We start from the raw sequence: 18551 nt of genomic DNA on the forward strand, positions 1-18551 counted from the left end.
GATCAATCATATCAGTATGAACAAAGGGGAGACAATTAACTCCTACTTCATGAGGATATCAAGCCTAAGAGATGACCTAGCTTCCCTTGGATACGACATCCAAAGAAAAGAGTTAACACTCATTGCTCTAGACGGATTGCCTAGTGGATGGAACACATTCATCCAAGGCATCAGTGCTAGGTCCAAATATCCTAAGTTTGAAAGACTAAGAGATGACTGTCTACAAGAAGAATCCAGATTGAACAAGGTAGGAATAAAATAGAAGAATATAGATGAAGAATTGCAAGTCCTAAATACAAACATCAATAAGAAGTACAAAAAGAAGCAATTCAGGAAAAGAAAAGCTAAACAAGGCAAGAACACTTCTAAGAAAGACCTATCACATGTTCAATGTTATAGGTGTGACAAATTTAGACACTATGTTGCAAACTGTCTGGAGAAAGGGAAGCAAGCCACATTTGCAAAAGTAAGGAAATCTAGAAGAGAAAATGACTCCGAAAACTATGTCCTCTACTCAGCACTTACAAGCCATGCTTCAAACAAGTCTAACTCATGGGTGATCGACAGTGGTTCATCCAGACACATCACCGGCTTTAGAAAAATACTAGACTCCATGATAAAGAAAGATGATGAGAAAGTAACCATCGGAGATGATTCTTCACATCCAGTCAGAGGAATTGGAACCTGCACCATCAAACTGAAGACAGGCATGTCACTATGACTTGAAGAAGTACTATATGTTCCAGGCATCAAAAGAAATCTAATCTCCATATCAGCACTAGAAGATCAAGGATACAGAGTGACCTTCATGGAAAACAAGGTGTTGGCTTGGCCAAAGAGATCCTTCATCAAAGACGCTAAGGTCATTGGTCGAAGACAAGGCTATTTGTATGAGCTATGTACAGAGCCCAATCTAGCATTGATCCATGAAGCAACTAATGCAAATGAAGTATGGCATAGGAGATTAGGCCATTTGAATTATAGAGCTTTGTCAACTATGGGAAACCTTGTCACAAGTCTACCTAAGTTGAAGAAATATCATTCAGAGGCATGCAAAGGGTGTGCCTTAGGTAAAAATACCAAAAGTACATTTTAGAATAGTACTAGGAAAACTAGCAAAGTTTTGGAGTTAATTCATTCTAATGTATGCGGACCTATGTCCGTACCCTTGCTAGGGGGATTTTTGTACTATGTAATTTTTGTTGATGACTACTATAGGAAGATGTGGATCTACTTTCTGAAATGTAAAGAATCAGAAGAGATCCTAAGTAGGTTTAAAGTGTTTAAAACATTAATAGAAAATCTCTTTGAAAACAAATTAAAACCTTAAGAACTAACAATGGGGGGGAATACACACATCAGGACTATTTAAAGACTTTTGTAAAAATTCTGGGATTAAGAGGGAGTTGACAATACCTTATAATCCACAACAAAATGGAGTAGCTGAAAGGAAAAATAGGACCATAGTAGAAGCTGCCAAAGCCATGATACTAGATCAAAATCTAAACTTGAACCTTTGGGCAGAAGCAACTAACACTGTTGTGTACATACAAAATAGATGTCCTCATTCACACCTTGAAGATAAAACTCCTGAGGAAGTCTTTACCAAGACAAAACTAGATATCAGCCATCTTATGATATTTGGGTGTTTGGTCTATATTCATGTACCTACAGAGAAAAGACTAAAACTAGAACCCTTTGGAAAAAGGGGAATACTTGTAGGATATAGTGAAACTTCTAAAGCCTACAAAATCTATGTACAAGGGCAGAAAAATATTGAACTCAGTAGGGATGTAATCTTCGAAGAAGATTTAGCCTTCAAAAGGGCCCAAAATACAATAGAACCTGAAATTCATAATCCTATTCCTAACCTAGAAGAAGAACCTACTCCTGAGCTTCAGAGGGAGTATCTTGAGGAAACTATAAGTGAAACACAAGACCCACCTATAGATAATCGCAAGAAAAGACCACTATGGGCCACCAAAACTATAGTAGAAGCTCAGAAGTTCACTGCTCCTTCAGGAACCTTCAGGGAAAGCAAGAGGCCTAATAAATTCATCAACTATGTTGCACTTATGAATGATCTCTCTAAAGTTGAACCTAACAATGTTTCAGATGCACTCAAACATCAAGTATGGATAGATGCCATGATTGAAGAATATCAATCCATTATGAAGAATGATGTTTGGGAGATTGTTCCTAGGCCAACCAAGAAGTTTGTTGTGTCTTCTAAATGGTTGTTTAAAATCAAGCATGTTGTAGATGGCAGTATTGAAAAACACAAGGCCAAATTTGTAGCTAGAGGGTTATCATAGAAGGAAGGAATAGATTACGAAGAAACATTTGCACCTGTTGCCAGGTACACATCAGTAAGAGTTGTCCTAGCCATTGCAGTAGCAAAGGGGTGGAAGGTACATCAGATGGATGTTAAGATAGCATTCCTAAATGGCGAGATCATGGAAGAAGTCTACTGAGAGAAACCTGAAGGGTTTGAAATTCATGATGCAGAGTCTCATGTGTGTAGACTCAAGAAAGCTCTCTATGGGCTCAAACAGGCTCCCAGAGCTTGGTATGAAAGAATTGACACCTATATCTCAAAGTTGGGTTTCTCTAAGAATGATGCAGATCCTAATCTCTACCTCAAAAGAAATAAAGGTGATATGTTAATATTAATTTTATATGTTGATGACTTATTAATCACAGGAGATGATCACCTAATAGATCAATGTAAGAAAGATCTATCCACAGAATTTGATATGAAAGACTTGGGGCTTTTTCATTACTTCCTAGGATTGGAAGTATGGTAGAATTCTGATAATATTGTACTGAACCAAGGGAAGTACACCTTGGACATATTGACAAGATTTGGAATGCTAAACTGCAGACCCATGACCTCTCCTATGGAAACCAACTTCCATAAGCTTAAAGAAGCAGCAGTAGAATCAAGACCTACTGACCCCACTCAATACAGGTGGATGATTGGGTCCTTGATGTATCTAGTAAATACAAGGCCGGATATCTGCTATGCTATTAATGCCTTAAGTTAGTTCATGTGTGAACCTAAGGAGATACACCTGGTTGCAGTAAAGCATATAATGAGATATCTACAAGGTACCCTAAAGCTTGGTCTTAAATATGAAAAGGTTGACATAGATCTACATGGATTTACAGATTCAGATTGGGTTGGCAGTGTGACTGACAGAAAGAGCACTTCAGGGTGCTGCTTCAGTTTAGGGTCAGCCATGATATCCTGGATCAGCAGAAAACAATCTTCAGTAGCTTAGAGTTCCACAGAGGCTGAATATATTGCAACTTCAATGGCTGCCCGAGAAGCAGTATGGCTAAGGAAATTGCTCTTGGGATTATTTGGAGAACCTATGAAACCTACAGTCATTTAGTGTGATAATCAAAGATGTATAAAACTCTCTGTAAATCCAGTATTTCATGACAGGTCCAAACATATTGAGATTCCATATCACTATGTACGAGATATGGTTGACAGGAATGTGATAAAGTTAGAATATGTGTGTACAGGAGATCAGACTGCAGATATTCTGACCAAACCACTTTCTAGAGTGAAGGTTGATCACTTCAGAAAGGGTTTAGGTATGATAGAAAGGTAATCTGCTTTTTAATCTATAGTTACATATATTTAAGATGTTTAATGTGTAAACTTCTTTGTCATGTTTGGACTATCTCTTGGCTTCTTGCCACCTGTGTTCATATCTAAGAGGTGACGATCTCTCAGATACTGAACACTTGTATGTAGACATCATAAGGTGACGATCTTATGATAGTCAAACTAGTAATCATGTTGGATCACTGGTAAGTCATGGATGTGCCATGACTATGTTGTGATACAACATTTGTACAAATGTTATTGCATTATCACAACTTGGATATGATGAGAACTTAAGCACTTCTCATATGGTTATCCTTGTATTGCGTGTTAGGCAATATTGATATCACGTGTAGGTGATATCTCAACCATTGATCATGTTGGATCTCTGGTAATTCATGGATGTGCCATGACTATGTTGTGATAAACATTTATAAATGTTATTGCACTTATCACAACTTGGATATGACGAGAAACTAACCTTTCTCATAGACTTATCCTTAAGTATTGCATGTTAGACAATACTGATATCACGTGTTAGGTGATATCTTGATGAATCTTACAGATCACATGTTCTGGTGATTTCTCACATGATCAAGTGATGATTCTCTTACTTTTATCACATGTTAAAATAATACTTTATGTCACATGCTCAGGTGATGTTCTTCTATTTTGTATCATATGTCTTGATGGTACTTCTCATGTATAAATGATTTTTGCTGACTGAGATTATCTTAGTTATGAAAAGGAAATGTGATGCAGGTTGCCTTATCTATCTTCCAAAGCTAAGAGGGAGTGTTAATGCATGGTAGCTTATACAAGATAAGATCTTCCTAACCTTCCTTGTTCTGTTATTTATCTACATGCTTCATGTCTAATTTATATTGCAAATGATTATCGGATTGTACAAACATTGCTTATCATTATGCTATCGGGCTAACAACCCGATAGCATATTAATGTCAATTGTTAATTGGCATTAATATGCTATTGGGGTATTAACCTGATATCATATTAAATGCTATAAGTTATCGGGTTAAATTTTCCGATACATACTTGCTATCGGGTGCATAAACATTGGCATTGATTCACATCTGTTATCGGGCTTAATTATATCGAGCATATTTGTTATCGGGTTTAATGAATACAATGCTTCATTTGGCATTAACATTGGTTAACAAATGCACCAGTTGGATTATATACATCGTGCACTTTGAATCATCGGTGTTTATATGAACCGATTCATTATATTGATCAGTCATTATATTATGATATTACAATATGCTATCGGGGCTTTTTGAACCGATAATCAGCATTGTGTTAATGGTATAATTGTAAAGGCACCGATCAATGGGTGCATTGATCGGTCATGCCTAAAAGGCATGACCGATCAATACACCACTTGGCCGGTTGCCTAAATGATATATATTCCAATTGAATTCATTTGGAGAAGACATAAAAAAATATTAAATGATCTCTCTCCTTTAGACCTGCAGATAAAAACCAGAATTATTAGACATTGACATAATTCCTCATATCCATATATAGAATTCATAGTTCATAACTTGTTCTTTAATTGAAATTGAAATAACTTTACACATATTTATATATCTTTTTCTCTCTCCCCACATCCTTCTCCATAGTGCCTTTATATATCTCTATATCTTCCTCTTTTTCTCTCTCCCTCTCTATCTATCCCTATCTATAATCTTTATCTCTCTTTCTCACTCTCTTTCACTATCTATATATCTCTATCAATCAATATTTTTCTTCCTTTATATCTCTCTATCTCTTCCTTTTTTTATCTCTCTTTACCCCTCTCTATCCATTTTTTTCCATCTCTTCATATATTTATCTTTGTCTTTACCTCTCCCTTTCTCTATATCTATTCACCTCCCTCTCCTTTTATCTTCATTTTTTATCTTTATCTTCCTCTCTCCTTTTCAATTTCTAGATATGTCTACCTCTTTCTATCCATCCTTGTCCTTTAGTTTTTCTCCCTCTCACTTCATACTCCTTAATATCTATATCTCTATTTATGTCCTTGTCCTTTAGTTCTTTTCCCTCTCTTTAGTTCTTTATCTCTCTTCACCCTTATATCTCTCCTTATTTGAAAATTAGTATATATGGTATCCTAAGGGGTTATATTGTGTCCTAAGGGGTCATAGAACATCATATGACCCCTAACGACACCATATGGTCTCCTAAGGGGTCATAAAACACCATATGACCCCTTAAGACACAATAAGACCCCTAATGACACCATATGGTGTCTTAAGGGGTCATAAGACACCAAATGACCCCTTAGGACACCATACAACCCCTAATTACATAATGTGGCATCCTAAAGGGTCATATGGTGTCCTAAGGGGTCATAGGACACCATATGACCCCTTAGGACACCATACGACCCATATCACCATATAGTGTCCCAAGGGGTCATATGGTGTCTTAAGGGGTCAAAGAACATCATATGACCAATTAGGACACAATACAACCCATGACGACACCTAAGGGGTCATATAGTGTCATAAGGGGTCATAGGACACCATATGACCCCTTATAACACCATACGATCCCTTACGACACCATGTCGTGTTCTAAGGGGTCATATAACACCATATGACCCCTTATAACACAAGAAGACCCATAACGACATGATATGGTGCCCTTAGGGGTCATATGGTGTCAGAAGACACCATATGACCCCTTAGGACACAATATGACCCCTAATGATACCTAAGGGGTCATATGGCATCCTAAGGGGTTATATGATGTCACAGGAACCTTTAGGACACAATATGAGCCCTTAGCACACCATACAACCCCTAATGACACCATATAGTGTCCTAAGGGGTCGTAGGACACCATATGACCCATTAGGACACAATATGACCCCTAACAACACCTAAGGGGTCATAGTGTGTCCTAAGGGGTCATAGGACACCATATGACCCCTAATGACACTATATGGTGTCTTAAGGGGTCATATTGTGTCCTAAGGGTTCATAGGAGACCATATGACCTATAACGACACAAAATGACACCTAACAATACCTAAGGGGTCATATGGTGTTCTAAGGGGTCATAGGACACCATATGACCCCTTAGCACACCATACGACCCCTAATGACACCATATGGTGTCCTAAGGGGTCATAAAACACCATATGACCCCTTAGGACACCATACGATGCATACTGATACTATATTGTGTCCTAAGGGGTCATAGGACACCATATGACCCATAACAACATAATATAGTGTCCTAGAGGATCATAGAACACCATATGACCCCTTAGAATACCATACAACCCATAACGACACCATCTAGTGTCTTAAGGGGTCATAAGACACAATATTACCCCTTAGGACATAATATCACCCCTAACGACATCATATAGTGTCCCAATGGCTTATAGGACACCATACCACATCATACCACCCTTTATGACACCATATGGTGTCCTAAGGGGTCATATGGTATCCTAAGGGGTCATATAACACCATATGACCCCTTAGAACAAAAGAAGACCCATAACGACTTGATATGGTGTCCTAAGGGGTCATATGGTGTCATGAGACACCATATGACCCCTTAGGAAACAATATGACTTTTAATGATACCTAAGGGGTCATATGGTGTCCTAAGGGGTTATATGATGTCCTAGGAACCTTTAGGACACAATATTACCCCTTAGCACACCATACAACTCCTAATGACACCATATGGTGTCTTAAGGGGTCATCGAGCAACATATAACCCGTTAGGACATAATATGACCCCTAAAAACACCTAAGGGGTCATATCGTATCCTAAGGGGTCATATAACATCATATTACCCCTTATAACACAAGAAGACCCATAACAACATGATATGGTGTCCTAAGGGGTCATGTGGTGTCAGGAGACACCATATGACCCCTTAGGACACAATATGACCCCTAAAGATACCTAGGGGGTCATATATGGTGTCCTAAAGGGTTATATGATGTCCTAGGAACCTTTAGGACACAATATGACCCCTTAGCACACTATACAACCCCTAGCGACACCATATGGTGTCCTAAGGGGTTGTAGGACACCATATGACCTGTTAGGACACAATATGACCCCTAACAACACCTAAGGGGTCATATTGTGTCGTAAGGGGTCATAGGACACCATATGACCCCTAACGACACTATATGGTGTCTTAAGGGGTCATATTGTGTCCTAAGGGGTCATAGGACACCATATGACCCCTAACAACACAAAATGACACCTAACGATACCTAAGGGGTCATATGGTGTTATAAGGGGTCATAAGACACCATTTGACCCCTTAGCACACCATATGACCCCTAATGACACCATATGGTGTCTTAAGGAGTCATATGGTGTCCTAAGGGGTCATAGAACACCATTAGACCCCTTAGGACACCATATGATGCATAATGACACTATATAGTGTCCTAAGGGGTCATAGGACACCATATGACCCCTTACAGGACCATAAAACTCATAACAACATAATATGGTGTCTTAGAGGGTCATAAAACACCATATGACCCCTTAGAACACCATACGACCCATAACGACATCATATGGTGTCTTAAGGGGTCATAGGACACCATTTGACCCCTTAGCACACCATATGACCCCTAATGACACCATATGGTGTCCTAAGGAGTCATATGGTGTCCTAAGGGGTCATAGAACACCATATGACCCCTTAGGACACCATACGATGCATAATGACACTATATGGTGTCCTAAGGGGTCATAGGACACCCTATGACCCCTTAGAGGACTATACAACCCATAAGAACATAATATGGTGTCTTAGAGGGTAATAGAACACCATATGACCCCTTAGAATACCATACAACCCATAATGACACCATGTGGTGTCTTAAGGGGTCATTAGACACAATATTACCCCTTCGGACATAATATGACCCCTAACAACGTCATATAGTGTCCTAAGGGGTCATAGGACACCATATGACCCCTTAGGACACCATATGACCCCTTGTGACACCATACCACCCTTTACGACACCATATGATTTCCTCAGGGGTCATATGGTATCCTAACGAGTCATATAACACCATATGACCCCTTAGAACACAAGAAGACCCATAACCACATGATATGGTGTCCTAAGGGGTCATATGGTGTCATGAGACACCATATGACTCCTTAGGACACAATATGGCCCCTAATGATACCTAATGGGTCATATGGTGTCCTAAGGGGTTATATGATGTCCTAGGAACCTTTAGAACACAATATGACCCCTTAGCACACCATACAACCCCTAACAACACCATATAGTGTCCTAAGGGGTTGTAGGATACCATATAACCTGTTAGGACATAATGTGACCCCTAACAACACCTAAGGGGTCATATTATGTCCTAAGGGGTCCTAGGACACCATATAACCCCTGAGGACACTATATGGTGTACTAAGGGGTCATAGAGCACCATATGACCCCTTAGCACTCCATATGACCCCTAACGACACCATATGGTGTCCTAAGGGATCATATGGTGTCCTAAGGGGTCATATAACACCATATGACCCCTTAGGACACCATATGACACATAATGACACCATATGGTGTCCTAAGGGGTCATATGGTATCCTAAGGGGTCATAGGACACTATATGACCCCTTAGGAGACCATACGACCCATAACAACATAATATGATGTCTTAGAGGGTCATAGAACAACATATGACTATTGGTATTTTGGTATGGTTTTGTCATTGATGTCAACACCTACTAAAGCACTAGCACTCTGGAGATCCAGTAGCATCACGGGTAAATAAGTAACTATTGCACAGTTACTGGTATATGGTTCACCGGCAGGATATAATGATCACCGACACTTGGAATGATATGGAAGACACTTGGTAATGTCGAAGACATCGTGTGGACACTTTGTTTTGAAGAATTAATCATTGGTATAATCATATTTGCATATTTGCTTTTACTAGCAAATAGGTCCAGGGTTACCTAGGTTTACACCGGTAGGTTTATCTTTTCCAGATCAGCATGGCACGCTATGGAGATGATTTATTATTGTTGTAAATGCTTTAAGCTGACATGTTTAATCGGTTATTGCATCAGATATTATATTGTTTGTAAAATGTTTTATTGTAATATCTTGTAGAGCCGACCTACTAAAATTGGTCTTAGGTTATGGTATACAATGTAAGATCTTATTTGTAAGATCGAATGTGGGAATGCGAAAAAGAACTAAGTGAAGGTATATGCGAGATTAAGCAGAGCTATACATGAAGACATCATTTGAAGGAAAAGCTATGTTTTTATGGAAGCATATTAGCATTACACCGGTACTGAATCCAGCATATGAAGAACATACAAGCCTAATCCTAAATATCAGAGATACAGATTTAAGAAGAACAAAGACAAATCTTGTTACATTGCTGATGAAAGTGTAACTGATGATTCTGATGAGGATCCAACAGACAATGGATGGGTTTTTGTTGCTATAATAGAATATCAACTAGCACCTACTGCTCAACTAGTAGAACAAGCCCTAGCAGCTAAAGTTGAAGTAAGGGATGAATGGATCATTGACTCGGGATGCTCACATCATATGACAGGAGACAAAGGTAAATTCTTGAACTTTAAAGAATACAATGGAGGTTTAGTAAGATTTGGAGATGAAAAATCATGTTCAATCAAAGGTAAGGGTACAATATCTCTTGATGGTAAGCATAACACTGACAATGTCTACTATGTTGAAGGATTAAAGCATAATCTTTTAAGTGTTGGTCAATTAGTTGAGAAAGGATTTCAGTTACAATTTAAGAATGGAAAATGCAAAATCATGAATAGAACTGGTTTAGAAATTGCAACCGGTAATCAGACTAGAGGTAATATCTTTCATTTGAATAATAGTGAAAAGGCATGCTTGATTGCACATATAGATGAAAGTTGGTTATGGCATAAGAGACTCTGTCATGTAAACTTGGAAAACAAGTTAGAGCTAGTTTCAAAAGTATTCTAGAAAAATCCAATAATGCTCTTGATTTAATTCACATTGATTTATGTGGTCCAGCTAGAACTAAAAGCTTACAAGGTGATAGATATTTCATGCTAATTATTGATGATTATTCTAGAATGTGTTGGGTTACTTTTCTCAGAGAAAAATCAAAAGCACTTGGAAAGTTCAAACTGTTCAAAGCAATAGTTGAAAATGAAACCGGTAAGAAAATCAAATGTTTAAGATCAGATCAAGTAGGAGAACTCACATCTAAGGACTTTAATACATTATGTGAAGTGAATGGAATCAGAAGACAACTATCAGCACCTCGGACACCACAACAAAATGGAGTTGTTGAAAGGAAAAACAAAACTATCTTGGATGCAGCAAGAAGTATGTTATTTGAAGCAAATTTACCACATGTATATTGGAAAGAAGCAGTCGGCATAGCCGTCTATATATTCAACAAAGTTCACATCAAAGGTGAAACTAGTAAGGCCCCTCATGAACTATGGTTTGGTAATACTCCTACTCTTAGGTATTTCAAAAATTTTGGAAGTAAATGTTATATTAGAAGAGATGAGTATATTGGCAAATTTGATCCTAGAAGTGATGAAGGAATATTTCTTGGTTATTCGTCTAAGAGCAAGGCATATAGATGTTTTAATAAAAGATTGCAGAAAATTGTTGAGAGTACAAATGTAAAAATTGATGAACAATTCAGAAGAACTTCAAGGTATATAGATTCTAAACCAGAAACAGAAATTGTGACAAATGAACCTATACTAAATCCACCAGTACATAATGAAGATCCAGTTACCCTGGTACTATCAGAGGATTCCACAGTAATTGAAGAACAACAACAAACTAAGACACCCCGGTATGTAAAATTGAATCATTCTGAAGATCAGATAATTGGAAGCAAATTTAAAGGAGTTATGACAAGAGGAAGATTGGCAAATGAAGAGGTATGTCTTATTTATTAAATTGAACCATCATTTGTTAATGAGACATGTGAAGATAAATTTTGGATTAAAGCTATGGAAGAAGAATTAGAACAAATTGAGAAAAATAACAGTTGGACATTAGTTCCCCAGCCTAAAGATAAAAATATTATTGGAACCAAATGGGTATTTAGAAACAAAATCAATGAAGATGGTAAGGATGTCAGAAATAAAGCAAGACTAGTGTGTAAGGGATATTCTCAAAAAGGAGTTGATTACAATGAAACCTTTGAACTGGTAGCTAGAATTAAGGCCGTCAGATTATTCTTGGCTTTTGCAGCTCACAAGAACTACAAAGTTTATCAAATGGATATTAAATGTGCATTCTTGAATGGAGATCTTGAAGAGGAAGTCTATATTGAACAACCTGATGGATTTTCTTTGACAGATGACAATGATATGGTTTGCAGGTTAAGAAAAGCTCTATATGGATTGAAACAAGCCCCAAGAGCTTGGTATGCAAGGTTGGATAAGTATCTTTTAAAGATTGATTTTTCTAAAGGAAATGCAGACAACAATTTATATTACAAAATAACTAATGATGATATCTTGATTATAGAAGTATTCATTGATGATATAATCTTTGGAGGAGAAGATGGATTATGTAAAGAATTTTCTATTAAAATGCAACAAGAATTTGAAATGTCTATGATATGAGAAATACAATTATTTTTAGGATTGCAGATTTCACATACTGACAAAGGTATATTTTTGAGTCAATCCAAGTACTTGAAAGAGTTACTAAATAAATTTGGGATGGAGAACTCTAAACCAGTAAGCACACCTATGACTACAAATGATAAATTATCTCAAAGGGATGAATCTACACCTATTAATCCAACTAGATACAAATCTATGATAGGAGGTTTATTGTATTTGACATAAACTAGACCTGATATTATGAATGCAGTATGTATTGTTTCTAGATTTCAAAGTAATCCTAGAGAAGATCATGAATCAGCAGTAAAAGGGATTTTCTGGTACTTACAAGGCACTGCAAATCTTGGATTATTGTATCCTAGAGATGAAAATTTTGATCTATGTGCATACACAGATGCAAATTAGACAGGAGATGTGGATGATAGAAAAAGCACCACCGGCGGAGCATTCTTTCTTGGAAAGAGATTAGTCTCTTGGTTGAGTAAGAAATAGAGTTGCACATCTTTATCAACAACAGAATCAAAATATGTTGCAGCAACAACTAACTATACACAAGTACTATGGCTTAAGCAAATGTTGAAAGACATAAAGGTAAAATGCAAGGAACCTATTACCATATATTGTGATAACACTGCAGCAATTGATATATCTAAGAATCTGGTATTACATTCTAAAACAAAACATATTTCTATCAAACTGAATTTTCTAAGGGAAAAAGTTGAAGAAAAAGAGATAAAACTAGTTTATGTGAATACTAAAGAACAGCTTGCAGATATTTTCACAAAACCTTTGCCTAAGGAGACTTTTGAATTTCTCAGAGATCAGCTTGGAGTCGTACCACCACTGGTAGAGACTTAGATAGTTGATGATTGTCATCAACCGGTAGAATTAAAAGACAAATCTTTTACTCCAGTCTTGATGAGGAAGCCACTTCTCAGGGGGAGTAGTTGGTATATTGAATTGATTGGTATTTTGTATATAAACTTGGTATTATTATAACTTTGGCATTTGATGTCAAAGGGGGGGAGATATCTATGGAAAAACACATTATCTTTTAAAAGGACTTTGAATAACACATGTTTCTCCCAGGGGGAGAGATTGTTTGAGAGAGACTATTACTCTCTGTATTCTGGTTATTATCTTTTTTGAGAGATTGTTGATTTTTGGTTTTTGGCATTTCTGTTTTGGCACTTTGATGGTTTTTCCATCTTGTGTTGCCATCAATGCCAAAGGGGGAGATTGTTGGTATTTTGGTATGGTTTTGTCATTGATGTCAACACCTACTAAAGCACTAGCACTCTGGAGATCCAACAGCATTCACCGGCAAACAAGTAACTATTGCACAGTTACTGGTATATGGTTCACCAGTAGGATATAATGATCACCGACACTTGGAATGATATGGAAGACACTTGGTAATGTTGAAGACATCATGTGGACACTTTGTTTTGAATAATTAATCATTGGTATAATCATATTTGCATATTTGCTTTTATCGGCAAATAGGTCCAGGGTTACCTAGGGTTACACCAACAGGTTTATCTTTTCCAGATCAGCATGGCATGCTATGGAGATGATTTATTATTATTGTAAATGCTTTAAGCTAACATGTTTAATCGGTTATTGAATCAGATATTATATTGTTTGTAAAATGTTTTATTGTAATATCTTGTAGAGCGGACCTACTAAAATTGGTCTTAGGTTATGGTATAAATGTAAGATCTTATTTGTAAGATCGAATGTGGGAATGTGAAAAAGAACTAAGTGAAGGTATATGTGAGATTAAGAAGAGCTATACATGAAGACATCATTTGAAGGAGAAGCTAGGTTTTTGTGGAAGCATATCAGCATTACACCAATACTGAATCTAGCATATGAAGATGCTATTTTGTGCAGTACATTCTTATTGGATTTAATCATCCAACTATAGTTAGTGTGACTCCCATTTTGTGATTGAGCAGTGAGCACTAGGCTGTTGGCCTTTCTGCATGTGCAGAACCCATTTATGTACACTTACTATCTATAGTAGTATCATCTGATTGTGGGTAAGGTTACCCACCGTGGTTTTTCCCCTTACAGGGTTTCCACGTACAAATATTTGTGTTATATGTTGTGGATGACTTTGTGTTTATGTTTCATGCATTAATATTTACCGGTATAGCAATTAATTGTTAACACTATCTACCGACATACTTAACTGGTTTACCGGTATTATGCATTAAGTTGGTTGAGTTGTTTTTGGTTTGAATTTATTAGATAACTGATTCATCCCCCCTCTCAGTTGTCTATGGGACCTAACAATGACCCCTTAGAACACCATACAACCCATAACGACACCATGTGGTGTTCTAAGGGGTCATAAGACACAATATGACCCCTTAGAACATAATATGACCCCTAACGATGTCATATAGTGTCCTAAGGGGTCATAGGACACCATATGACCCCTTAGGACACAATACGACCCCTTAGGACATAAAATAAACCCTAATGACACCTAAGGGGTCATAGGACACCATATGACACATAACAACACCAAATGGTATCCTAAGGGGTCATATGGTGTCTTAAGGTATCATAAGACACCATACGACCCATAGCACCATATAGTCTCCTAAGCATATGGTGTCTTAAGGGTTCATATGACACCATATGACCCATTAGGACATAATAAGACCTCTGATGACACCTAATGGGTCATATAGTGTCCTAAGGGTTCATAGGACACCATATGACCCCTTAGGACACCATACGACTCCTTGCGACATCATATGGTGTCCCAAGGTATTGTATGGTATCCTAAGGGGTCATATAATGTCCTAAGGGGTCATATGGTGTCCGAAGGGGTTATAGAACACCATATGACCCCTTAGGACACCATAAGACCCATAACGACACCATATGTTGTCCTAAGGGGTCATATGGTGTCCTAAAGGGTCATGGGACACCATATGACCTCTTAGGACATAGTATGAGCCCTAACAAAACCTAATGGATCATATGGTGTCTAAGGGGTCATACGATGTCTTATGACCCCTTAGAACACAATATGACCCCTTAGCACACCATACAACCCGAAATGACACCATATGACCCGTTGAGACACAATATGACCCCTAACAATACCTAAGGGGTCATATGGTGTCCTAAGAGGTCATAGGATACCATATGACCCCTTAACACACCATATGACCCCTAATGACACCATATGGTGTCCTAAAGGCTCATAGAACACCATATGACCCCTTAGGACACCATAAGACTTATAACAACATCATATGGTGTCCTAAGGTGTCATATGGTGTCCTAAAGGTTCATGAGACACCATATGACCCTTTAGGACACCATATTCTCTCTCACATTATTTATTTTCCTCAATTACCCTCGATCACCTCTCTCCTCCTATGGATTTATAGATACTTCCCTCTCCCCCTCTACCCATCCCCTAATTACTCTCTATGTCTCTCTTCACCTCTGTCCCCATCTCTCTTCTCTCTTTGTTGATACTTTCCCCTCTCCCCCTCTCCTCCTACCCCCTAATAATCTCAAACTCTCCCTCTCATTCTCTCTTCACCCCAATCACCCCTCCCTCTCTCTCTTCACCTTCCACCTAAATACCTATAGCTCTCTATCTCACACTCTCTCTTCCCCCCAATTAATCTCTCATTCTCACCTCTCTCCCCCTCTCCTTTTTTTATACTTCCCTACACCTCTCCTTGTCCCCTCTGAATTTTGTTGCTAGAGATGAGAAGGAAATGCACATAGACTAGTCTAGATCTTAGGGAAGAGAGAGTGACATAGAGGAGGAAATTATGAAGAGGTATAAATATAAGCACCTTGTAGAGCTTGAGATATTTAATGAGGTATTCATTGATAGTTAGAGATATAGGTCTAGAGAGAGATGTATAAATATGGACAAAAGAGAGGGAGGAAGAAACAAATAGGTGGAGTGAAAGGTTTAGGAGAGAGAGGTGGAGAAAGGAACAAACATAGATAACATAGTTTATCAACATTTATCGAACTCAATAAAATTCATAAATTTTCTATTATTAATTAATTACTTATTTAGTTTATTTTGAGATGATTGTTACAAAAATTCATGCAATAGGGAAATCATATGAAAAAGTGATGTTTTTTATATTTTACAAATGAAGGATGAATTTAAATGAATTATAATAATTCTTTTAAAATGAATAATTGAAAATATACCTATTCCATATCATAGAGCTCTTAATTACCTTTCCAACGCCTGTAAAAAATCAAAATTTGGATATAAAACGCAAAAGTTATGCCCCAATTTACTAAAATATATTTTTTTTATTTTTTCAAAAATTGGATATCCGATTTTAAAACATAAATTTTTCCCTCCATACTTTGGTTCGGGTTTGCTTTGGGATTTGGCTTGGAAGTGATAAGCCTGGAAAGTCAATTGAAAAAACGTGTTTTTCAGTATTCCTTGATTTTCTTAGCTTTCCAACAATATAAGGCTTGTCTTATTTTGACTTTAATAAATAATTATTATTTATTTTCTAACTGAATTCTGACAAAAGTCCTGATTGATAGACTAATTGAAAAATACTCATAACTTTCAAACCGCATAACATTTTTTGAATCTGAAACATGCGTCACATCCTATGCTTCGTCTACTATAGGGAAAAAATTATAAAAATTGAATTTCATAAGGTTTTGACCAAGTTAAACTGGTTAGACGTAGGAGTTTCTGAATTTCTGAAAAGCTGTAGTAAAAAAATCATAAATAATTATTTACTTTATAAAAAATATGTGTCACATCCAGACATGAGTCTAATACTTATATTATAAATCTTATAAAAAAATATTATGATTTGATTGTGATTAGGGTGGTCAGACATACACCTACTTCTTATCTTTTTCTTGAAATTTTTGTACCACTGCATTGAAATTTGAAATTTTCATCAAATAGGATTTTTTTTTTTCAAAAAGCAACTAGTAGCTTAGAAACTACATTCAATTTTCTATAGATTCTCTTTTTACATATTTTTAAAAAAATGTTCATAACTTATTCAATTTTTCATGTCAAGTTGCATAACTCTGATTTTTTGAAATTTCATTGCCACTTAAGGGCCTGTTTTGACACACTATGATCCTGCACATACTCTTAGTTCAACATCTGCTATGCCAGGTTCAGTATTGGTTTAAGCTCTTACAACAACCATAAACCTTACTCCAAAATCTACCTTAATATTCACTCATTATATCCATCTATCATGTATGTCCTATTTTTAAATGATCTACAAGTTCTCATACTTATATATGAGTCTTATTACAATATGCCATGTCGGCTTACAAAAAGATGTTACAATTAAATATAATATATAATAAAAAAATCCTGTTGGTTAGGGTGTCGGTAAACATCTTTGTCGCTGCCAGTAAACTATTTGTCGGTGTCGGTGTCTGCCAGTACCATAGGATTTCAAGGTTGCCATCAATGACAATACCTTCAATCACTTAAAAATTCTCATTGGAGTGTGCAATGCCAACACTCCTTGCTACAAATTATTGGACTATATTTTACATTTATGAGGAACATTATATGATCTTTGGCAAATGACAAACGCATAATATTATGTTCTTTCTTTGCACCAAAAATGGAGTTTAATTGATTACTATGTTACTAACTATATTGTTTCTTTTATGGCGAGGTTATGCCTTCAAAATATATGGTGCAAGTGTTATTACATGGATGATGCAATACTTTAATAAGAAGACTATCTTCTATCCATCTTTGAATCAAATGGGAAAAATATGAATGTAGCTCCTAAAGAATCAATATGACCTTGAATATTTATGGAAGAGTTCCATTTGGATACATGTAAAAGTACCATCTTACTTGAAGTTATTTTACTCTTTCCAAATAATATCATTTCTAAAGTTCAAATTGCACTTTGAAGATTATGGGCACATCACTCAAGTGAAATTATTTTGTAACAAAGGCACCTTGAAGATTATGTGCACATCACTCAAGTGAAATTATTTTGTAATAAAGACACCTTGAAGATCATGGGCACCTCACTCAAGTGAAATCATTCTATAATAAAGATACTTTGAATATCATGGGCACATGCTATATATTGGAATTTTAGCGATCACTTTGAAATCCTCTGCGTGGTGATTGGTTTTAGGTGATGTCATTAAGGGGGAGTGTACATGACACCACCTAGTGGCTAAATCCTAGATTTAAGACCTTTAGGCATTGTGCTCCAAATTAAAATAATGCTTGGGCTTAG

Source organism: Cryptomeria japonica, chromosome 2 (assembly GCF_030272615.1).
Source record: "Cryptomeria japonica chromosome 2, Sugi_1.0, whole genome shotgun sequence".
NCBI classification, from domain to species: domain Eukaryota; kingdom Viridiplantae; phylum Streptophyta; class Pinopsida; order Cupressales; family Cupressaceae; genus Cryptomeria; species Cryptomeria japonica.